General features: G+C 43.1%; 1 protein-coding gene across 8 annotated transcripts in view; it reads left to right on the plus strand.

Annotated features, from left to right (window-relative positions):
- Window positions 1-756: 756 nt before the first annotated feature.
- Window positions 757-24281, plus strand: part of LOC121572793 (WD repeat containing planar cell polarity effector) — a 146621-nt gene continuing 123096 nt past the window's right edge. For all 8 annotated transcript variants that reach the window (XR_006657922.1, XR_006657923.1, XR_006001918.2 and 5 more), the window contains exon 1: window positions 757-1410. The gene's annotated coding sequence lies outside the window, so the exon portion shown is untranslated. The remainder of the gene's footprint in view (window positions 1411-24281) is intronic.

Here is a 24281-nt window from a genome sequence, read left to right on the forward strand (position 1 = left end):
ACACCGACTGACCCGCATGGTGGATCGAGTGAGGAAGCCCACTACGTCCATTCTATTGTTTTTTGATGAAGAGTCTCTTCCTTCTCACAGGTATTTGGGTTTCATGAGATTCCCTGTGAGAGCCTTCATGCCCAAACCCATGCAGTGTGATAAATGCAAATTATTTGGTAATGTGTCAAGTGTATGTAGACGGAGGGGTATCGTATGCCAGCTGAGCCTAAAGGCTGCAATTGTGGTGGCGAGCTGTGAACCCGAATTTCTGAAGTGTCCTGTTAGGGTGAAGGAGGTGGTAAGAATAAGGGCTGTGGTTATCAACTGCACTCATTTACCCCCCTTCCCGCAATGGAATACTTTAAAACAAAATACGCCGTACAGTAGATGGCGGCAATACTTCAATTGGGGTAGTCTGCCATAAAACCTTGAAGAAGAAGAAGAAGAAGAAGTACCACCACCACCAATAGCTACTGTTATTTGACTTCAGAAGAGTTAAAAGGTGTGTTGAGTTGTGGTGTCTTGTCCTCCCAGGCCGCTCGCATGGTGCAGGAGAAGATAGGGTCAAAGTAGTGGAATGGGGTAGTGGGTTTTTAATGTGTGTAGGGTTAGTTTATTAGTTATTTTAAATAAAATAAAATGTATTACAAAGTATAATGAATTCATATAATATACCAGTTGGGTGGCGGTAATGCAACATATTGGACGCCAACCGCCCTTAAACTCCGAAGAAGAAGAAGAAGAAGAAGAAGAAGAAGAAGAACAGCAGCTTCTGTTCTTGGAAAGCAGTTGTCAACACTGGCCAGAGTTACTTCCCGCGTGTCGCGAGAACAAACATCTAGATTTCACGTGGCCAGTTTAGCTGAATATAAATGTATTATTATAACAATTGTCCGAAATTGTTGTAACAAACACGCCAAATCACGGGGGAAAGGGCAAAAATACCCATGTGTAGATTACTTTCTTCTGGTACACGGAACCAGATAGCTAGCGTTGTTGCTAGCTAGCTAACTGCTGTTCTAGCTAACCAACCAGCTCTGCTCCAGCTGAAAAGTTGAGGGTGAAGCTTGTGGTTGCCTAGACACGGCACTCAAATCCCCATTCTGCAAAAAAATATATACAGCTAGCGTTTTCTTGCTAGCATGCTTGCTAAGCGGTCTTGGATGTTCGTTTGTGAAGGTTTAGCGCATTTTTGTTTATATGGAACACATCGGAATCCTTACAGCCTGGAAATCTGTACGCTTCACAAGCAGTCCATAGCTTGCTGAATTTGTAGTTACAGATATCTAGATAGCAAGTTGATGTTATTAGCTAGTGTTAGCTGTCTAGCCAGAACTTGCAAAAGTCAATCTTCAGTCTTCTTGTTGTGATTTCATATCAGGGGAACGTCGAATCTTCAGCATCATCACTGTGTTGTAGGTAAGTTGATGCATGCGTGTATCAATAAACATTTGAGACAACAATGGCATTGTATATAGCTTTGCATGCACGTTTTGGCATCATCGAAAGTTATTCCAGAGACAATGCAAGTAGTTGGTTTGTTTTTGCCTAAAGACAGATTCTAGAGAGGTGAGTGAGGAGCCTAAACAACAGGTTAAATGTTTTGTGTGGTTTAAATTGAATTGGCGTTTGACAGCTGTCAACTAAAAGCTGTGTGTGAGAGAGAGAGGTTGTTGCCCATCCACCACACTCCACATAGTCAATATTATGAAAGAGTGGATTAAACCTAACGAATGATGGAATTGAATTGGCCGGGAGCGCTAGGATAAGGTTACCACAGATGAAAGGGGAAGTATCTTTGGTTTCACCATTCCTGCTGCTACAATTGAACATTTTCACCAAAATGTATCATGGATATTGTTTCATTCATTGGAATAGCCCTTTATTGTTAATGTAGCGAATTCGGGGGGTAGCGCCGACCGGGACTCGAACCCGTGTCCAATGACTGTCAAGCCAATGTATGCACACATGACTGTAAGTCGCTTTGGATAAAAGTGTTTGCTAAATGGCATATTTTTATATTTAAGCCAACACCTCAACCGTTACGCCAAAAGGTCCGAACCTCTTGACTAGATTGGTGTTGGGTTAAGGTCGCTACATTACCCCCTTCCTTCAGGAGAGCGTGACCCCTCGCTTCTCTGTACCAAGTCCCTCACGTGTACATGCCTCTCCGATGGCCATCCCACTTCTGACACCAATGTAGGGAATTCTGGGGGTAGTCCTGACCAGCTCTCGAACCCGGGTCCAGAGACTGTCAAGCCAACACCTTAACCGTTACGCCAAAAGGTCAGAACGTCTTGACGAGGTCGCTAGGTGTTGGTTTAAGGTCGCTACAAGAATAAATGAAAACATCTTGATGTATGCCTTTACTTGGATCCTTCCTGTGTCTTTCCATTTGCCCATTTTGTTGTGATTGTGTGGAGACTGAGAGGACCCCCTGTGGGTGTGTGGCGCACACGCAGATAGCATCTCAGTCTCTGTCAGCCGATCCTAGTGATGAATATTACAGGATCCTCATTACAGGCTCATTACATCAGTTGGACAAAGGGACCAGAGTTTTAGGTTACATCCTATTGACCCTTGGCTATGTTCTCACTTAACTAGAGATGGCTTATAGTCTTCTATGACTCTACATGCAACATGCAGAAAGGACTTTTCGTAGCAGGTTAGAATTTACACAGCAGGTTAGTAGAATTAACGTAGCAGGTTAGGAGAATTAATGTAGCAGGTTAGGAGAATTAACGTAGCAGGTTAGGAGAATTAGGTTAAAAGGAAAAGGGTCAGGGTATGCAAAAATTCTCCCCGACGTGGCCGGTGACACTTTGCTTATTGAAAGTCCAATATCTTGAAAACTTGACTGCTGACATGCAAAACATTTTGGGACTGTATCAACCGTGGACTAAGGGACAGATTGAAATGTACAGAATGGGTACCTGGAGGAAAATGGGGGAGGGTCATGCTTCTTCAATTTCAGTCAAGGGGAGGGTTTAGTATTTTTTAAAATCTAGTCCAGGGGAGGGTCATGTAATGAATGACATTTCAATATTTCTCAGTGTTTTAGAATTAGTTGCTTATTAGGCTATATATGGATGTGTGCCTGATGCCACCCCTCATCTCTGATTCGCCGCTGGCTGTGCAATATCAATTTCGCCTATAGGCTATTTAGTGTGGTCTCAATCTAATGATCCATAGGCTATGCTAGGCTATGAAGTGCATGCTCGGAGAAGCACAGAGCAAAGTTATATTTCTAAGATAGCTGTTGCAATGGATATACCAACCCTGAGCCCCGGCCTGCTCTGCTCTTGCTGATCAAAAACGTTTTTGTGTGCTGCCTAACCAATGGCTGTGCTGTGTAGGGCTACGATGGCAGTTCAGGAGGAGAGTCACATGTTTTTGTTGTTGTTGATTAGGCCTAGTCCAAAAAAAGCACTATCTTGCGCAAGGACTAGCCTATAGCCTATGTTCTGTTCAGTTAGAGAAGGAGAGTGCAAGATGAGTAGCAGGACCGGAGGTCAACTTTGATAGCTTGCTACTACTATAATAGATTTGATTAAAAACAATATGTTTCTTGCCCATGATGTATTTATCAGAGTTATTGACCTCACAATAAGCCAGAGATCGAGTAACTTACATTGTGGTTCTGAAACTTGAAGCAGCAGCCGCGACACAATCAATAGGAGATGGACAGCTCATGGTGCTGAAAGTAGGCAAATTCGAGTAGGCGTAATTCATCTAAACCGTCTTCATTTTAATTAGACTTTACTAACAACAAGAAGTCTTTGTGTTGGAGCCTATTTCTTCCTATTTAAGAAATAAGAGGTAGGCCTACCTGTTTGACAGATGAAATTAGGCTACAGGCTGCTACAGTGGGGAGAACAAGTATTTGATACACTGCCGATTTTGCAGGTTTTCCTACTTACAAAGCATGTAGAGGTCTGTAATTTTTATCATAGGTACACTTCAACTGTGAGAGACGAAATCTAAAACAAAAATCCAGAAAATCACATTGTATGATTTTTAAGTAATTCATTTGCATTTTATTGCATGACATAAGTATTTGATACATCAAAAAAGCAGAACTTAATATTTGGTGCAGAAACCTTTGTTTGCAATTACAGAGATCATACGTTTCCTGTAGGTCTTGACCAGGTTTGCACACACTGCAGCAGGGATTTTGGCCCACTCCTCCATACAGACCTTCTCCAGATCCTTCAGGTTTCGGGGCTGTCGCTGGGCAATACGGACTTTCAGCTCCCTCCAAAGATTTTCTATTGGGTTCAGGTCTGGAGACTGGCTAGGCCACTCCAGGACCTTGAGATGCATCTTACGGAGCCACTCCTTAGTTGCCCTGGCTGTGTGTTTCAGGTCGTTGTCATGCTGGAAGACCCATCCACGACCCATCTTCAATGCTCTTACTGAGGGAAGGAGGTTGTTGGCCAAGATTTTTATTTTATTTTTTATTTATTTCACCTTTATTTAACCAGGTAAGCCAGTTGAGAACAGGTTCTCATTTACAACTGCGACCTGGCCAAGATAAAGCAAAGTAGTGCAATAAAAACAACACAGAGTTACATATGGGGTAAAAAAAAAAACATAAAGTCAGAAATACAACAGAAAATATATATACAGTGTGTGCAAATGTAGCAAGTTATGGAGGTAAGGCAATAAATAGGCTATAGTGCAGAATAATTACAATAGTATTAACACTGGAATGCTAGATGTGCAAGAGATTATGTGCAAATAGAGATACTGGGGTGCAAAAGAGCAAAATAAATAACAATATAGGGATGAGGTAGTTGGGTGGGCTAATTTCAGATGGGCTGTGTACAGGTGCAGTGATCGGTAAGGTGCTCTGACAACTGATGCTTAAAGTTATTGAGGGAGATAAGAGTCTCCAGCTTCAGAGATTTTTGCAATTCGTTCCAGTCATTGGCAGCAGAGAACTGGAAGGAATGGCGGCCAAAGGAGGTGTTGGCTTTGGGAATGACCAGAGAGATATACCTGCTGGAGCGCAGACTACGGGTGGGTGCTGCTATGGTGACCAATGAGCTAAGATAAGGCGGGGATTTGCCTAGCAGTGATTTATAGATGGCCTGGAGCCAGTGGGTTTGACGACGAACATGTAGTGAGGACCAGCCAACAAGAGCGTACAGGTCACAGTGGTGGGTAGTGTATGGGGCTTTGGAGACAAAACGGATGGCACTGTGATAGACTACATCCAATTTGCTGAGTAGCGTGTTGGAGGCTATTTTGTAAATGACATCGCCGAAGTCAAGGATCGGTAGGATAGTCAGTTTTACGAGGGCATGTTTGGCAGCATGAGTGAAGGAGGCTTTGTTGCGAAATAGGAAGCCGATTCTAGATTTAACTTTGGATTGGAGATTCTTTATGTGAGTCTGGAAGTTGAGTTTACAGTCTAACCAGACACCTAGATATTTGTAGTTGTCCACATACTCTAGGTCAGACCCGTCGAGAGTGGTGATTCTAGTCGGGTGGGCGGGTGCTAGCAGCGTTCGATTGAAAAGCATGCATTTAGTTTTACTAGTGTTTAAGAGCAGTTGAAGGCTACTGAAGGATTGTTGTATGGCATTGAAGCTCGTTTGGAGGTTTGTTAACACAGTGTCCAATGAAGGGCCAGATGTATACAAAATGGTGTCGTCTGCGTAGAGGTGGATCTGAGAGTCACCAGCAGCAAGAGCGACATCATTGATATACACGGAGAAAAGTGTCGGCCCAAGAATTGAACCCTGTGGCACCCCCATAGAGACTGCCATAGGTCCAGACAACAGGCCCTCCGATTTGACACAGTGAACTCTATCTGAGAAGTAGTTGGTGAACCAGGCGAGGCAGTCATTTGAGAAACCAAGGCTATTTAGTCTGCCAATAAGAATGCGGTGGTTGACAGAGTCGAAAGCCTTGGCCAGGTCGATGAAGACGGCTGCACAGTACTGTCTATTATCAATCGCGGTTATAATATCGTTTAGGACCTTGAGCGTGGCTGAAGTGCACCCGTGACCAGCTCGGAAACCGGATTGCATAGCGGAGAAGGTACGGTGGTATTCGAAATGGTCGATGATCTGTTTGTTAACTTGGCTTTCGAATACTTTCGAAAGGCAGGGCAGGATGGATATAGGTCTGTAGCAGTTTGGATCTAGAGTGTCACCCCCTTTGAAGAGGGGGATGACCGCGGCAGCTTTCCAATCTCTGGGGATCTCAGACGTTATGAAAGAGAGGTTGAACAGACTAGTAATAGGGGTTGCGACAATTTCGGCGGCTAGTTTTAGAAAGAAAGGGTCCAGATTGTCTAGCCCAGCTGATTTGTAGGGGTCCAGATTTTGCAGCGCTTTCAAAACATCAGCTGTCTGAATTTGTGTGAAGGAGAAGCGGGGGGGCATGGGCAAGTTGCAGCAGAGGGTGCAGAGTTGGTGGCCGGGTTAGTGGTAGCCAGATGGAAAGCATGGCCAGCTGTAGCAAAATGCTTGTTGAAATTCTCGATTATTGTAGATTTATCGGTGGTGATAGTGTTTCCTAGCCTCAGTGCAGTGGGCAGCTGGGAGGAAGTGCTCTTATTCTCCATGGACTTTACAGTGTCCCAAAACTTTTTGGAGTTAGTGCTACAGGATGCAAATTTCTGTTTGAAAAAGTTAGCCTTTGCTTTCCTGACTGCTTGTGTATATTGGTTCCTAACTTCCCTGAAAAGTTGCATATCGCGGGGGCTATTTGATGCTAATGCTGTACGCCACAGGATGTTTTTGTGCTGGTCAAGGGCAGTCAAGTCTGAGGAGAACCAGGGGCTATATCGGTTCTTAGTTCTGTATTTTTGAATGGGGCATGTTTATTTAAGATTGAGAGGAAATTACTTTTAAGGAACAACCAGGCATCCTCTACTGACGGAATGAGATCTATATCCATCCAGGATACCTGGGCCAGGTCAATTAGGAAGGCCTCCTCGCTAAAGTGTTTTAGGGAGCGTTTGACAGTGATGAGGGGTGAGTCGTTTGACCGCGGACCCGTTACGGACGCAGGCAATAAGGCAGTGATCGCTGAGATCCTGGTTGAAGACAGCTGAGGTGTATTTAGAGGGTATGTTAGTCAGGATGATATCTATGAGGGTACCCATGTTTACGGATTTAGGGTTGTACCTGGTAGGTTCGTTGATAATTTGCGTGAGGTTGAGGGCATCTAGCTTGGATTGTAGGATGGCTGGGGTATTAAGCATATCCCAATTTAGGTCACCAAGCAGTACAAACTCTGAGGATAAATGGGGGCAATCAATTCACATATGGTGTCCAGGGCACAGCTGGGGGCTGAGGGGTCTGTAGCAAGCGGCAACAGTGAGAGACTTATTTCTGGAAAGGTGGATTTTTAGAAGTAGAAGCTCAAACTGTTTGGGCACAGACCTGGATAGTATGATGGAGCTCTGCAGGCTATCTCTACAGTAGATTGCAACTCCACCCCCCTTTGGCAGTTCTATCTAGACGGAAAATGTTATAGTTGGGGATGGACATTTCAGAATTTTTGGTGGCCTTCCTGAGCCAGGATTCAGACACTGCTAGAACATCAGGGTTGGCAGAGTGTGCTAACGCAGTGAATAACTCAAACTTAGGAAGTAGACTTCTGATATTTATGTGCAAGAAACCAAGACTTTTGCGATTACAGAAGTCATCAAATGATAGCGCCTGGGGAGTAGGAGTGATACTGAGGGCTGCAGGGCCTGGGTTAGCCTCTACATCACCAGAGGAACAGAGGAGGACTAGAATAAGGATACGGCTAAAGGCTTTAAGAACTGGTCTTCTAGTGCGTTGGGTACATAGAATAAAGGGGGCAGATTTCCGGGTGTTATAGAAAAGATTCAGGGCATTATGTACAGACAAGGATATGGAAGGATATGAGTAAAGTGGAGGTAAACCTAAGCGTTGGGTAACAATGAAAGAGATAGTATCTCTAGAGGCATCAATTGAGTCGGTCTCTGAGTGTATGGGGGGAGGGACAAAGGAGCTATCTAAGGCAGGTTTAGCTAGGCTGGGGGTCTACAGTGATATAGTACAATTAGAAATAACCGAAACAACAATAAACTAACCATGTTTGGGCTGAGGCTAAACATAAACAGGATGTAGTACCGTAAAAAGGAACAGTCCAGCAGATATCAGCTGTATAGCTGAGTTATCATAAGGTCCGGTGGTGAAGCACTTGTGAGTAAGAGGCCACGGATAGCGTGTGCTAGCGGGCCAGGGCTAGCAGATGGATGGAATCTTTGTGGTTAACGTCGTAACCACATCAGACGATTTCGTCGGCAGACCAGTCGTGTAGGATCGGCGGGGCTTCGTGTCAACACTAGGTGGTCCCGTCCGGTTGACAGAGAGGTAGATAGCCGGGAGATGGGCCTAGCTCAGGATGATTAGCCAGACCACAGCGTCCGTTTTGTTGTAGCCAGCTGGTAGCGATGAATCCGGAGTTAAAGGTCCAGTGATTCAGTGATTCCGGCGGAAAAACTGATATGATCTGGGTCGATAACGCGCTGTGCAGACTGGCCGAATATCCGGTGATCAATGTCCAATGATTAAAATTAATCCAGCGGAAAAAAATCCAATGTTTTGGGTGAAACACCGCTAGCTGTGGCTAATAGCAAGTAGCTAGTTCAGTAGCTAGTTCAGTTTAGTGAGTAAGAGGCCACGGATAGCGTGTGCTAGCCGGGCCAGGGCTAGCCGATGGATGGAATCTTCGTGGTTAACGTCGTAACCACATCAGACGATTTCGTCGGCAGACCAGTCGTGTAGGATCGGCGGGGCTCCGTGTCAACACTAGGTGGTCCCGTCCGGTTGACAGAGAGGTAGATAGCCGGGAGATGGGCCTAGCTCAGGATGATTAGCCAGACCACAGCGTCCGTTTTGTTGTAGCCAGCTGGTAGCGATGAATCCGGAGTTAAAGGTCCAGTGATTCAGTGATTCCGGCGGAAAAACTGATATGTTCTGGGTCGATAACGCGCTGTGCAGACTGGCCGAATATCCGGTGATCAATGTCCAGTGATTAAAATTAATCCCGCGGAAAAAAATCCAATGTTCTGGGTGAAACACCGCTAGCTGTGGCTAATAGCAAGTAGCTAGTTAGCTGGCTAGCTAGTTTCAACTGGAGATTCTAGATTCTAGATAAAGGTAAGTCAAAAATAGAATCCGTTCCACATTGAGTGAGGCGGGTTGCAGGAAAGTATATTTTGTAGAAGGATGAAAAGTCTGATAGGGAAATATGTACGAAAAATACAAAAAAACAGGGTATTTACAGGCTATTTACAGACACACGACAGAAACAGGACTGCACTACTTCGCCATCTTGGAACGTTTATGATCTCACGATACATGGCCCATCCATCCTCCCCTCAACACGGTGCAGTCGTCCTGTCCCCTTTGCAGAAAAGCATCCCCAAAGAATGATGTTTCCACCGCCATGCTTCACGGTTGGGATGGTGTTCTTGGGGTTGTACTCATCCTTCTTCCTCCAAACACGGCGAGTGGAGTTTAGACCAAAAAGCTATATTTTTGTCTCATCAGTCCACATGACCTTCTCCCATTCCTCCTCTGGATCATCCAGATGGTCATTGGCAAACTTCAGACGGGCCTGGACATGCGCTGGCTTGAGCAGGGGGACCTTGCGTGCTCTGCAGGATTTTAATCCATGACGGCGTAGTGTGTTACTAATGGTTTTCTTTGAGACTGTGGTCCCAGCTCTCTTCAGGTCATTGACCAGGTCCTGTCGTGTAGTTCTGGGCTGATCCCTCACCTTCCTCATTGATGCCCCACGAGGTGAGCTCTTGTATGGAGCCCCAGACCGAGGGTGATTGACCGTCATCTTGAACTTCTTCCATTTTCTAATAATTGCGCCAACAGTTGTTGCCTTCTCACCAAGCTGCTTGCCTATTGTCCTGTAGCCCATCCCAGCCTTGTGCAGGTCTACAATGTTATCCCTGATGTCCTTACACAGCTCTCTGGTCTTGGCCATTGTGGAGAGGTTGGAGTCTGTTTGATTGAGTGGGTGGACAGGTGTCTTTTATACAGGTAACAAGTTCAAACAGGTGCAGTTAATACAGGTAATGAGTGGAGAACAGGAGGGCTTCTTAAAGAAAAACTAACAGGTCTGTGAGAGCCGGAATTCTTACTGGTTGGTAGGTGATCAAATACTTATGTCATGCAATAAAATGCAAATTAATTACTTAAAAATCATACAATGTGATTTTCTGGATTTTTGTTGAAGTGTACCTATTTTTATCATAGGTACACAGTTGAAGTGTACCTATGATAAAAATTACAGACCTCTACATGCTTTGTAAGTAGGAAAACCTTTAGCCATAGGCCTACCTTTTATTCAAGAAAATGTCAAAAAGCACAGGCCTACCCCTTGTTAGCTTAAGATTTAGAAGAAAATAAATCGGATCCGATTATACACTGAACAGAAATATAAACGCAACATGTAAAGTGTTGGACCCATGTTTCATGAGCTGAAATAAAAAATCCCTGAAATTTTCCATACACACGAAAAGCTTATTTCTCTCAAATGTTGTGCACACGTTTGTTTACATCCCTGTTAGTGAGCATTTCTCCTTTGCCAAGATAATCCATCCACCTGACAGGTGTGGCATATCAAGAAGCTGATTAAACAGCATGACCATTACACAGGTGCACCTTGTGCTGGGGACAATAAAAGGCCACTTTTTAAAATGTGCAGTTTTGTCACACAACACAATGCCACAGATGTCTGAAGTTATTTATTTATGTAATTATTTATAAACAGGAACAGTTTTGTTGCAAACAAGGCACACTGATTTGGCATTGAAAATAATAATATGAATACATAGGCCTATCTCTCTGTCCATTCTTAGCCTGTCATTTCTGTAATTTGTGTGGTATTAAAAAATATTCTGCTAATATGTAAAATAACGTAGAATTGCATGACATTTTTATAAAAGGCAATTTTTTCTCTGACCTGAAAATACGATGATAGATTCATGCAATGCTTTTACTATAAAGGAGATCTTTCCACGCCTACTCTTGTCCACAGTGGCCTGCGAACCCAAAACTTTCTGGCCTGCAGCCCTGTGCGCTATCAAAATTCCTGTGTTGCCATGTAACGCTAACAGGACGAAGAACAGTTTCTTAAACTACATATCTAAGGCTTTGGTCTGTCCAGGAAGTGAGGGTAAACGGTAAACATGTTCTCTGCTATCCACTTTGTTGTTGAAATTATTGTGTTGGTTATAGGGGAGAGTCACTTTTTTTTTTCTTCAAGATATCAGGGAGGGTTTATATTTTTGTGGAAGGGAGGGCCATCCATTTTCATTTCAAATAGGTCAGATTTTCTCCATGTAACCCTTATTATAAATAACATTCAGTCCCTAATGAAAATAATACCAAAAGATAGATTTTGAGTGGATTTTCCCTTTTAAGAATCTATGTTTCCATTTGACTCTGAGGTTGCGTTAACGCAGAATGAAACGTCTTGAGGGTTGAAGTCCAACATGCTTCTTTGACGCATGCAATTAAAAAAATGAATTTTGAAATATAATCACGAACTGGAATATTATCTCCTGTTAAGCTTGTGTACTCTTAAAATGTGTGTAGGCCTCTCCTAACCCTATCATGAGCTTCTCTCTGCCTAATAACCCAACCTACCACAACCCAAAATTGGTCCTGCGTGGCCACCTCTTACACCTGCCAATGACTGCATCTGCCACAGGATGTTTCCTTCTCTAAGGGCTCACAGTGTGGTGGCCTAATACAAAGAGGTGTTTGAAGCAGCTGACACTCCTTCACAACCAGTGCTTGACTTGGACTGAAATAGGTGCCGGTACTCATTTTTGGGTGCCGGTACTGTTTTATATTTAGGTGCAGGAGCTCCACACTACTGTTGAGCCAATATACTAGAAGAGGAATAGGAGCTCAAGCAGTATAACTTTTGAAGTGCCGGTACTTAGCTCCGCTGAGCTCCTGCCCATGTCGAGTACTGGTCACAACGACGGTTTCCATAGAGAGCGTCTGTGAGAACCTGTTAGAATTGCACCCCTCAGTGTGGTGCTTGTGTACAGTTGCTTACTGTACGGCCATCCTCATTAGTGCGAGTGGAGCTCCCTGTGATCTGACCATGCTTTGCCTGTTATTTTATTTATTACTTGTGTTAGCCATAATTGTTTTCAGCTGTAGGCTATAGCCTATATCCCCATAACAACCTCAAATGTTTTTAATAACTTTCTATCGAGTTTTTCCTCGCCGCTGTGCTTCTGCATCTGCATTGCTTACTCTTTGGGGTTTTAGGACGGGTTTCTGTAAAGCACTTTGTGACAACTGCTGATGTAAAAGAGCCCCAAGAGGAGATGGGAGCTGCGATTGTTGGCAGACAATCGCACACATACAGAACATGCACACACACACAAACACACCCACCCACACACTGAGCTCTGATGCCTGCAGCTGTCAAATGGCAATAAGAAGATGTGTGATGACAGTGTGTCCTTACTCCACAGTGTATCCTGTCTCTTTCATTCTTCTTCCTTCCAGACCACTTTCTCCTATTTTCCTCCCTTCTCTTTTCATCCCCTCTTCTCACCTCACTAACCTTAGCCCTCTCCCTCTCTTCTTCACTTCCTTTCCTCCGCTCTCTCTCTCCCTCTCCCCCTATCTCTTTCTATCTCCTCCTCTTCATCCCCAGGGAGTGCAGCCCAGTCCTCCTCCTCTTCATCCCCAGGAAGTGCAGCCCAGTGACCCTACAGTCAGATAGTAGAGGAGGTGCTGTGGAGGGTGCTAGCTAGCTAGCCAGCCCGGACAGAAGCGCAAAACAATCAATAATATATTTTAAAAGTCATCATTACTTATTTATTCACTTTTACAGTGTCAGTTTCAATCAGGCACTGACGTTATCCACCTAAGAAACACTGATAAGCAGGCGCGCGAGCAGCTGACCCGTGATAATTTTCGCGCTGTGAGGATATTTACGGCATGTGTTATAAGCATGAAAAAACAGTCAATCATAATCATCGATTGTGAGCTATTTCACACTGTGAGATGTTCTACATGGCAGAGGGCAGACTATAGCTACCACTCTTATCTCCCTCTCAGCCCAGATAGCCTAGCGTTCCATAAACCGTCCTGATAGCAGCCCAACCAGTCTTCCACACACCAAGGATGCGTCCCAAATAGCGCCCTATTCCCTATTTAGTGCACTACTTTTGACCAGGGCCCATAGGGTGCCATTTGGGCCTCATCCCAAAACCTATCTCCATCCCCCATGGCTGATTTATATCATAACCGTCGCTGTCCTGCCAGACATCGTAGACATCATCACCATTATCCCTGATCTGCATCTCGACAGTAGAACGTATTCCGTCGTCACGTTCTCTTGACTTGATCTTGAGTTCAGATGAGGTGTGAGATGGAAGATGGCCTAGGAAGAGGATCAGGGCCTGTATCCACGAAGACAAGTGCTGATCTAAGATCTGTTTTCTTTTAGATCATAATGAATAACACCATGGACAGCCAGGGGGGACCTGATCCTAGATCAGCACTCGTACCGGAGAGACTTTTTGAATACAGGCCCTGGATCAGGCGCTATTTTATCAAGTATTGCAGTGCAGACAGTGACAGACAGTGGCTCAATTGTTTGGTATAGAATAGGTTCGCTGAGAACATTTTGTGCAGATTGTTTTGGAATTTTCTTCTTTTAATTGTTGGACATACAGTGGGGGGAAAAAAGTATTTAGTCAGCCACCAATTGTGCAAGTTCTCCCACTTAAAAAGATGAGAGAGGCCTGTAATTTTCATCATAGGTACACGTCAACTATGACAGACAAATTGAGATTTTTTTTCTCCAGAAAATCACATTGTAGGATTTTTAATGAATTTATTTGCAAATTATGGTGGAAAATAAGTATTTGGTCACCTACAAACAAGCAAGATTTCTGGCTCTCACAGACCTGTAACTTCTTCTTTAAGAGGCTCCTCTGTCCTCCACTCGTTACCTGTATTAATGGCACCTGTTGAACTTGTTATCAGTATAAAAGACCCCTGTCCACAACCTCAAACAGTCACACTCCAAACTCCACTATGGCCAAGACCAAAGAGCTGTCAAAGGACACCAGAAACAAAATTGTAGACCTGCACCAGGCTGGGAAGACTGAATCTGCAATAGGTAAGCAGCTTGGTTTGAAGAAATCAACTGTGGGAGCAATTATTAGGAAATGGAAGACATACAAGACCACTGATAATCTCCCTCGATCTGGGGCTCCACGCAAGATCTCACCCCGTGGGGTCAAAATGATCACAAGAACGGTGAGCAAAAATCCCAGAACCACACGGGGGGACCTAGTGAATGACCTGCAGAGAGCTGGGACCAAAGTAACAAAGCCTACCATCAGTAACACACTACGCCGCCAGGGACTCAAATCCTGCAGTGCCAGAAGTGTCCCCCTGCTTAAGCCAGTACATGTCCAGGCCCGTCTGAAGTTTGCTAGAGTGCATTTGGATGATCCAGAAGAGGATTGGGAGAATGTCATATGGTCAGATGAAACCAAAATAGAACTTTTTGGTAAAAACTGAACTCGTCGTGTTTGGAGGACAAAGAATGCTGAGTTGCATCCAAAGAACACCATACCTACTGTGAAGCATGGGGGTGGAAACGTCATGCTTTGGGGCTGTTTTTCTGCAAAGGGACCAGGACGACTGATCAGTGTAAAGGAAAGAATGAATGGGGCCATGTATCGTGAGATTTTGAGTGAAAACCTCCTTCCATCAGCAAGAGCATTGAAGATGAAACATGGCTGGGTCTTTCAGCATGACAATGATCCCAAACACACCGCCCGGGCAACGAAGGAGTGGCTTCGTAAGAAGCATTTCAAGGTCCTGGAGTGGCCTAGCCAGTCTCCAGATCTCAACCCCATAGAAAATCTTTGGAGGTAGTTGAAAGTCCATGTTGCCCAGCGACAGCCCCAAAACATCACTGCTCTAGAGGAGATCTGCATGGAGGAATGGGCCAAAATACCAGCAACAGTGTGTGAAAACCTTGTGAAGACTTACAGAAAACGTTTGACCTGTGTCATTGCCAACAAAGGGTATATAACAAAGTATTGAGAAACTTTTGTTATTGACCAAATACTTATTTTCCACCATAATTTGCAAATAAATTCATTAAAAATCCTACAATGTGATTTTCAGGATTTTTTTTCTAATTTTGTCTGTCATAGTTGACGTGTACCTATGATGAAAATTACAGGCCTCTCTCATCTTTTTAAGTGGGAGAACTTGCACAATTGGTGGCTGACTAAATACTTTTTTTCCCCACTGTAAAATACTAAAAACACAAGCAAATCTGCTCCAAGTGATTTAAACATTTGGAAATCTGTTCCAAATTATTCCCACGCATAATAGAATGTAAGCAAGCTTTGAAATTATTATGTTTTAGTCAAATATGATATATCGTTGGGATTCTGGCGGTCAATTTGCAGTCTACTAATTATTTGTAATTATGTTCTGGCCCCCTGACCATCCGCTCAAGAAAGAATCGTCCCGCGGCTGAATCTAGTTGATGATAGTCTGAGGACCCAGATGGAGGAAAATGCATGTTTTTAGACAAAACTAGTGTAGCGTTCACAACTGTAAATTGCCTTCATCAGGCTTCCCTTAGCGGAGAACTTGTGTGTAGAGATTGTTCTGTGGGAGGTTGTATACATTTACCTATCATTTGCGGTAACCAAGATCTGTGTTGCTAAATGACTCTTTCAGCCCCCCGTCCGTACCTTACCCTAACCCCTCTGTAAACAAGAGGCTTACTCTTAACTAAAGGAACCCTTGCACATTGCTGAGTTGATCACACCTAAATGGCTTTTAACCAGAAATAGCCTTCAGTTCAGTTCCCTCTGGGCTGTTGTGATTGTTGTGTAGTGCATTGAAGACGTGTGTGCAGGGCTCTGAGTGTGTCCTCTACTCTGCCTTGACGTGCCGCTCGCTCATTAACTGGAAACCCAAGCAGGTTTCAATCAGGTTGGTGCCAAGTGTCAGCTTGCACCAAACACTCACTCACACTGCATCCCAGAGCTGCAGGAGACTGAGTGCGCATCCCAAATGACACCCTATTCCCTAAACCTTAGAGCTGCAGGAGACTGAGAGTGCATCCCAAATAGCACCCTATTCAAAAGTAGTGCACTTTATAGGGAATAGGGTGCCATTTGGGATGCACACTACACTGTCACCTGCAGCTCTGGAAAAGAACTCAAGAAGACAACCCCGGGCATTCTGTTAGAGAAGCTGCCGGTCTCCCACACACACACACACACACACACACACACACACACACACTCAGGCTCTTGGCAGAGGTACAGGCCGATTCATAATGAATAATAATAACACACACCTTGTTGTCACTTCAGAAGTGTTTTCCCCCTAGCAACCTCACCCCTCTATCATTCTCTCTCTCTTTCTTTCTCCCTCTCTCTCTTTCTGTCTCTCTCCCCCTCTCTCTCCTTCTCTCTCTTTCTCTCTCCGTCACTCAATTCAATTCAATTCAATTTAAGAGCTTTATTGGCATGGGAAACGTGTGTTAACATTGCCAAAGCAAGTGAAGTAGATTGTAAACAAAAGTGAAATAAACAATAAATATTAACAGTAAACATTACACTCAGAAGTTTCTAAAGAATAAAGACATTACAAATGTCATATTATGTATATATACAGTGTTGTAACAATGTGCAAATAGTTAAAGTACAAATGGGAAAATAAATAAACATAAATATGGGTTGTATTTACAATGGTGTTTGTTCTTCACTGGTTGCCATTTTCTTGTGGCAACAGGTCACAAATCTTGCAGCTGTGATGGCACACTGTGGTTTTTCACCCAGTAGATAAGGGAGTTTATCAAAATTGGGTTTGTTTTCGAATTCTTTGTGGGTTGCTGTGATCTGAGGGGAAATATGTGTCTCTAATATGGTCATACATTTGGCAGGAGGTTAGGAAGTGCAGCTCAGTTTCCACCTCATTTTGTGGGCAGTGTGCACATAGCCCGTCTTCCCTTTGAGAGCCAGGTCTGCCTACGGCGGCCTTTCTCAATAGCAAGGCTATGCTCACTGAGTCTGTACATAGTCAAAGCTTTCCTTAAGTTTGGGTCAGTCACAGTGGTCAGGGATTCTGCCACTGTGTACTTTCTGTTTAGGGCCAAATAGCAGTCCAGTTTGCTCTGTTTTTTGTGTTGTTCTTTCCAATGTGTCAAGTAATTATCTTTTTGTTTTCTGATGATTTGGTTGGGTCTAATTGAGTAGACTCCCGGACCAGCTGGCAGAGGGCACTTTTCTCCATGTTCATCTCTCTGTAGCTGATGGCTTTGTTATGGAAGGTTTGGGAACCGCTTCCTTTAAGAATTCGCTATTTTTTGGATTTTGATAATTAGCGGGAATCATGCCTAATTCTGCTCTGCATGCATTATTTGGTGTTTTATGTTGTACATGGAGGATGTTTCTGCAGAATTCTGCATGCGGAGTCTCAATTTGGTGTTTGTCACGTTTTTTGAATTCTTGGTTGGTGAGCGGACCCCAGACCTCAGAACCATAAAGGGCAATGGGTTCTATAACTGATTGTATTTTAGCCAGATCCTAATTGTGATGTCAAATTCTATGTGCCTTTTGATGGTGTAGAAGGCCCTTCTTGCCTTGTCTCTTAGATTGTTCAAAGCTTTGTGGAAGTTACCTGTGGTGCTGATGTTTAGGCCGAGGAATGTATCGTTTTTTGTGTGCTCTAGGGCAACGGTGTCTAGGTGGAATTTGTATTTGTGGTCCTGGCAACTGGACCTTTTTTGGAACACCATTATGTTTGTCTTACTGAAATGTACTGTCAGGGCCCAGGTCTGACAGAATCTGTGCAGAAGATCTAGGTGCTGCTGTAGGCCCTCATTGGTTGGGGACAGAAGCACCAGATCATCAGCAAACAGTAGACATTTGACTTCAGATTCTAGTAGGGTGAGGCCGGGTGCTGCAGACTGTTCTAGTGCCCTTGCCAATTCGTTGATATATATGTTGAAGAGGGTGGGGCTCAAACTGCATCCCTGTCTCACCCCCCCGGCCCTGTGGAAATAAATGTGTGTTTTTTTGCCAATTTTAACTGCACACTTGTTGTTTGTGTACATGGATTTTTATGTTGTATGTTTTTCCCCCAACCCCACTTTCCATCAATTTGTATAGCAGACCCTCAATGCCAAATTGAGTCAGATTTGAAATCAACAAAGCATGAGAAGACTTTGCCTTTGTTTTGGGTTTGTTTGTCAGTTAGGGTGTGCAGGGTGAATACGTGGTCTGTCTTATGGTAATTTGGTAAAAAGCCAATTTGACATTTGCTCAGTACATTGTTTTCACTGAGGAAATGAACTAGTCTGCTGTTAATGATAATGCAGAGGATTTTCCCAAGGTTGCTGTTGACGAATATCCCACGGTAGTTATTGGGGTCAAATTTGTCTCCACTTTTGTGGATTGGGGTGATCAGTCCTTGGTTCCAAATATTGGGGAAGATGCCAGAGCTAAGGATGATATTAAAGAGTTGAAGTATAGCTAATTGAAATTTGTGGTCTGTATATTTTATCATTTCATTTAGGATACCATCAACACCACAGGACTTTTTGGGTTGGAGGGTTTGTATTTTGTCCTGTAGTTCATTCAATGTAATTGGAGAATCCAGTGGGTTCTGGTAGTCTTTAATAGTTGATTCTAAGATTTGCATTTGATCATGTATATTTTTTTGCTGTTTGTTCTTTGTTATAGACCCAAAAAGATTGGAGAAGTGGTTTATCCATACATCTCCATTTTGGATAGATAGCTCCTCGTGTTGTTGTTTGTTTAGTGTTTTCCAATTTTCCCAGAAGTTGTTAGAGTCTATGGATTCTTCAATTACATTGAGCTGATTTCTGACATGCTGTTCCTTCTTTTTCCGTAGTGTATTTCTGTATTGTTTTAGTGATTCACCATAGTGAAGGCGTAGGCTCAGGTTTTCTGGGTCTCTATGTTTTTGGTTGGATAGGTTTCTCAATTTCTTTCTTAGGTTTTTGCATTCTTCATCAAACCATTTATCACTGTTGTTACTTTTCTTTGGTTGTCTGGTAGAAATTCTTTGATTTGATAGGGAAGCTGAGAGGTCAAATATACTGTTTAGGTTTCTACTGCCAAGTTTACACCTTCACTATTGCAGTGGAACGTTTTGTCCAGGAAGTTGTCTAGAATGGATTGAATTTGTTGTTTCCTAATTGTTTTTTGGTAGGTTTCAACACTACTTTCCTTCCATCTATAGCATTTCTTAATATTATTCAGTTCCTTTGGCTTTGATGCCTCATGATTGAGTATTGCTCTGTTCAAGTAGACTGTGATTTTGCTGTGGTCTGATAGGGGTGTCAGTGGGCTGACTGTGAACGCTCTGAGAGACTCTGGGTTGAGGTCAATACGTGGTCTGTCTTATGGTAATTTGGTAAAAAAAAACAATTTGACATTTGCTCAGTACATTGTTTTCACTGAGGAAATGTAGGAGTCTGCTGTTAATGATAATGCAGAAGATTTTCCCAAGGTTGCTCTTGACGAATATCCCACGGTAGTTATTGGGGTCGAATTTGTCTCCACTTTTTTGGATTGGGGGGGGATCAGTCCTTGGTTCTAAGTATTGGGGAAGATGCCAGAGCTAAGGATGACGTTAAAGAGTTGAAGTATAGCTAATTGAAATTGTGGTCAGTATATTTGATCATTTCATTTAGGATACCATCAAACACCACAGGCCTTTTTGTGTTGAATGGTTTCCGTTTTGTCCTAGTGTACATTAAATGTAAATGGAGAATCCAGTGGGTTCTGGTAGTCTTTAATAGCTGACTCTAAGATTTTTAATTGATCATGTAAATGTTTTGGTTGTTTGTTCTTTTAGATATAGGGCCAAAAAGATTGAAGAAGTGGTTTATCCAGACATCTCCAGCTCTTCATGTTGTTGTTGGTTTAGTGTGTTCCAATTGTCCCAGAAGTGGTTAGATTCTATGGATTCTTCAATTACATTGAGCTGATTTCTGACGCGCTGTTCTTTCTTTTTGTATTTCTGTGTTGTTTCAGTGATTCACCATAGTGGAGGCGTAGGCTCAGGTTTTCTGGGTCTCTGTGTTTTTGGTTGGATAGGTTCCTCAATTCCTTTCTTAGGTTTTTGCATTCTTCATCAAACCATTTGTCATTGTTGTTAATTTTCTTAGATTGTCTGGTTGAAGTTCTTTGATTTGATAGGGAAGCTGAGAGGTCAAATATACTGTTTAGGTTTTCTACTGCTAAGTTTACACCTTCACTATTGCAGTGAAACTTTTTGTCCAGGAAGTTGTCTAAAAGGGATTTAATTTGTTGTTGCCTAGTTGTTTTCTGGTAGGTTTCTATACTACTTTCCTTCCATCTATAGCATTTCTTAATAGTATGCAATTTGTTCAGTTTTGATGCCTCATGATTTGAGTATTGCTCTGTTCAAGTAGGCAGTGATTTAGCTGTGATCTGATAGGGTTGTCAGTGGGCTGACTGTGAACGCTCTGAGAGACTCTGGGTTGAGGTCAGTGATAAAGTAGTCTACAGTACCTCTGCCAAGAGATGAGCTATAGGTGTACCTACTATAGGAGTCCCCTCGAAGCCTACCATTGACTATGTACAGACTCGGCGTGCGACAGAGCTGCAGGAGTTTTGGCCCGTTTTTGTTGGTTATGTTTTCGTAGTTGTGCCTAGGGGGGCATATGGGGGAGGGAATGCTGTCACCTCCAGGTAGGTGTTTGTCCCCCTGTGTGCTGAGGGTGTCAGGTTCTTGTCCACTCTCTCTCTCTCTCTCTCTCTCTCTCTCTCTCTCTCTCTCTCTCTCGCTCTCTCTCTCTCTGTAGCTCTCTGTATCTCTCACACAATTCAATTCAATGGGCTTTATTGGCATGGAAAACAGATGTTTACATTGCCAAAGCAAATGGAATAGTGTGCAAATAGTTGAAGCATGAAAGATAAAATAAACAGATAAATATAGGTTGTATTTACAGTGTTGTTCGTGCTTTACTGGTTGCCCTTTTCTTGTGGCAACAGGTCACAAATATTGCTGCTGTTGTGGCACACTGTGGTATTTCACCCAATAGATATGGGAGTTTATCAAGATTGGATTTGTTTTTGTGGGTCTGTGTGATCTGAGCGAAATATGTGTCTCTGATATGGTCATACATTTGGCAGGAGGTTAGGAAGTGCAGCTCAGTTTCCACCTCATTTTGTGGGCAGTGTGCACATAGCCCGTCTTCCCTTTGAGTGCCAGGTCTGCCTACGGCGGCCTCTCTCAATGGCAAGGCTATGCTCACTGAGTCTGTACATAGTCAAAGCTTTCCTTAAGTTTGGGTCAGTCACAGTGGTCAGGGATTCTGCCACTGTGTACTTTCTGTTTAGGGCCAAATAACAGTCCAGTTTCCTCTGTTTTTTGTTGTTGATTCTTTCCAATTTGTCAAGTAATTATCTTTTTGTTTTCTGATGATTTGGTTGTGAGTAGACTCCCGTACCAGCTGGCAGAGGGCACTTTTCTCCATGTTCATCTCTCTATAGCTGAGGGCTTTGTTATGGAAGATTTTGAGAACCACTTCTTTGAATTGCTCTTTTTGGGATTTTGATAATTAGCAGGAATCATCCTAATTCTGCTCTACAAGCATTATTTGGGGTTTTATGTTGTACATGGAGGATGTTTCTGCAGAATTCTGCATGCGGAGTCTTAATTTGGTGTTTGTCACGTTTTTTTAATTCTTGGTTGGTGAGCGGACCCCAGACCTCACAACCATAAAGGACAATGGGTTCTATAACTGATTCAAGTATTTTAAGCCAGATCCTAATTGTGATGTCAAATTCTATGTGCCTTTTAATGGTGTAGAAGGCCCTTCTTGCCTTGTCTCTTAGATTGTTCAAAGCTTTGTGGAAGTTACCTGTGGTGCTGATGTTTAGGCCGAGAAATTTATAGTTTTTTGTGTGCTCTAGGGCAACAGTGTCTAGGTGGAATTTGTATTTATGGTCCTGGCAACTGGACCTTTTTTGGAACACCATTATGTTTGTCTTACTGAAATGTAACTGTCAGGGCCCAAGTCTGACAGAATCTGTGCAGAAGATCTAGGTGCTGCTGTAGGCCCTCATTGGTTGGGGACAGAAGCACCAGATCATCAGCAAACAGTAGACATTTGACTTCTGATTCTAGTAGGGTGAGGCCGGGTGCTGCAGACTGTTCTAGTGCCCTTGCCAATTAGTTGATATATATGTTGAAGAGGGTGGGCTCAAGCTGCATCCCTGTCTCACCCCCCCCAGCCCTGAGGAAATAAATATGTGTTTTTGGCCAATTTTAACTGCACACTTGTTGTTTGTGTACATGGATTTTATGTTGTATGTTTTCCCCCGAACACTACTTTCCATCATTTTATATAGCAGGCCCTCAATGCCAAATTGAGTCAGATTTAAAAAAATCTACAAAACATGAGAAGACTTTCCTTTTGTTTTGGTTTGTTTGTCAGTTAGGGTGTGCAGGGTCAATACGTGGTCTGTCTTATGGTAATTTGGTTAAAAAAACAATTTGACATTTGCTCAGTACATTGTTTTCACTGAGGAAATGTAGGAGTCTGCTGTTAATGATAATGCAGAAGATTTTCCCAAGGTTGCTCTTGACGAATATCCCACGGTAGTTATTGGGGTCGAATTTGTCTCCACTTTTTTGGATTGGGGGGGGATCAGTCCTTGGTTCTAAGTATTGGGGAATATGCCAGAGCTAAGGATGACGTTAAAGAGTTGAAGTATAGCTAATTGAAATTTTGGTCAGTATATTTGATCATTTTCATTTAGGATACCATCAAACACCACAGGCCTTTTTGTGTTGAATGGTTTCCGTTTTGTCCTAGTGTACATTAAATGTAAATGGAGAATCCAGTGGGTTCTGGTAGTCTTTAATAGCTGACTCTAAGATTTTTAATTGATCATGTAAATGTTTTGGTTGTTTGTTCTTTTAGATATAGGGCCAAAAAGATTGAAGAAGTGGTTTATCCAGACATCTCCAGCTCTTCATGTTGTTGTTGGTTTAGGTTGTTCCAATTTTCCCAGAAGTGGTTAGAGTCTATGGATTCTTCAATTACATTGAGCTGATTTCTGACGACGCGCTGTTCTTTCTTTTTTGTATTTCTGTGTTGTTTCAGTGATTCACCATAGTGGAGGCGTAGGTTCAGGTTTTCTGGGTCTCTGTGTTTTTGGTTGGATAGGTTCCTCAATTCCTTTCTTATGTTTTTGCATTCTTCATCAAACTATTTGTCATTGTTGTTAATTTTCTTAGATTGTCTGGTTGAAGTTCTTTGATTTGATAGGGAAGCTGAGAGGTCAAATATACTGTTTAGGCTTTCTACTGCTAAGTTTACACCTTCACTATTGCAGTGAAACGTTTTGTCCAGGAAGTTGTCTAAAAGGGATTTAATTTGTTGTTGCCTAGTTGTTTTCTGGTAGGTTTCTATACTACTTTCCTTCCATCTATAGCATTTCTTAATAGTATGCAAGTTGTTCAGTTTTGATGCCTCATGATTTGAGTATTGCTCTGTTCAAGTAGGCAGTGATTTAGCTGTGATCTGATAGGGTTGTCAGTGGGCTGACTGTGAACGCTCTGAGAGACTCTGGGTTGAGGTTGGTGATAAAGTAGTCTACAATACTGCTGCCAAGAGATGAGCTATAGGTGTACCTACAATAGGAGTCCCCTCGAAGCCTACCATTGACTATGTACAGACCCAGCGTGCGACAGAGCTGCAGGAGTTTTGGCCCGTTTTTGTTGGTTATGTTTTCGTAGTTGTGCCTAGTTGTCAGAGGTTGATCTATGGTATAATGGTGATGTTCTTCCATTTGGGGAGGGAATGCTGTCACCTCCAGGTAGGTGTTTGTCCCCCTGTGTGCTGAGGGTGTCAGGTTCTTGTCCAGTTCTGGCGTTTAGGTCCCCACAGACTAGTACATGTCCCTAGGTTCTGGAAATGATTGATCTCTCTCAGTCTCTGTCTCTTTCTCTCTGTCACTCGCTCTCTCTCTCTCATTAGCCTCTCTCTCTCATTAGCCTCTCTCTACCTCTCTCTTGCCTCTCTCTCTCTCTCTACCTCTCCCTTTCTATCACTCTCCCTCTCTCCGTCACTCTCTCCCTTTCTTTCTCTCCCTCCGTTGTTTGCTCAAGCAAATGGGCTGTGAAACAGGTAACGGAATCAAAGCTAATGTATTTCATTGGGCCATTGATTGATGGGGGCTTCATGATGTGTTC

Source organism: Coregonus clupeaformis, chromosome 37 (assembly GCF_020615455.1).
Source record: "Coregonus clupeaformis isolate EN_2021a chromosome 37, ASM2061545v1, whole genome shotgun sequence".
In the NCBI taxonomy this organism is placed as follows: domain Eukaryota; kingdom Metazoa; phylum Chordata; class Actinopteri; order Salmoniformes; family Salmonidae; genus Coregonus; species Coregonus clupeaformis.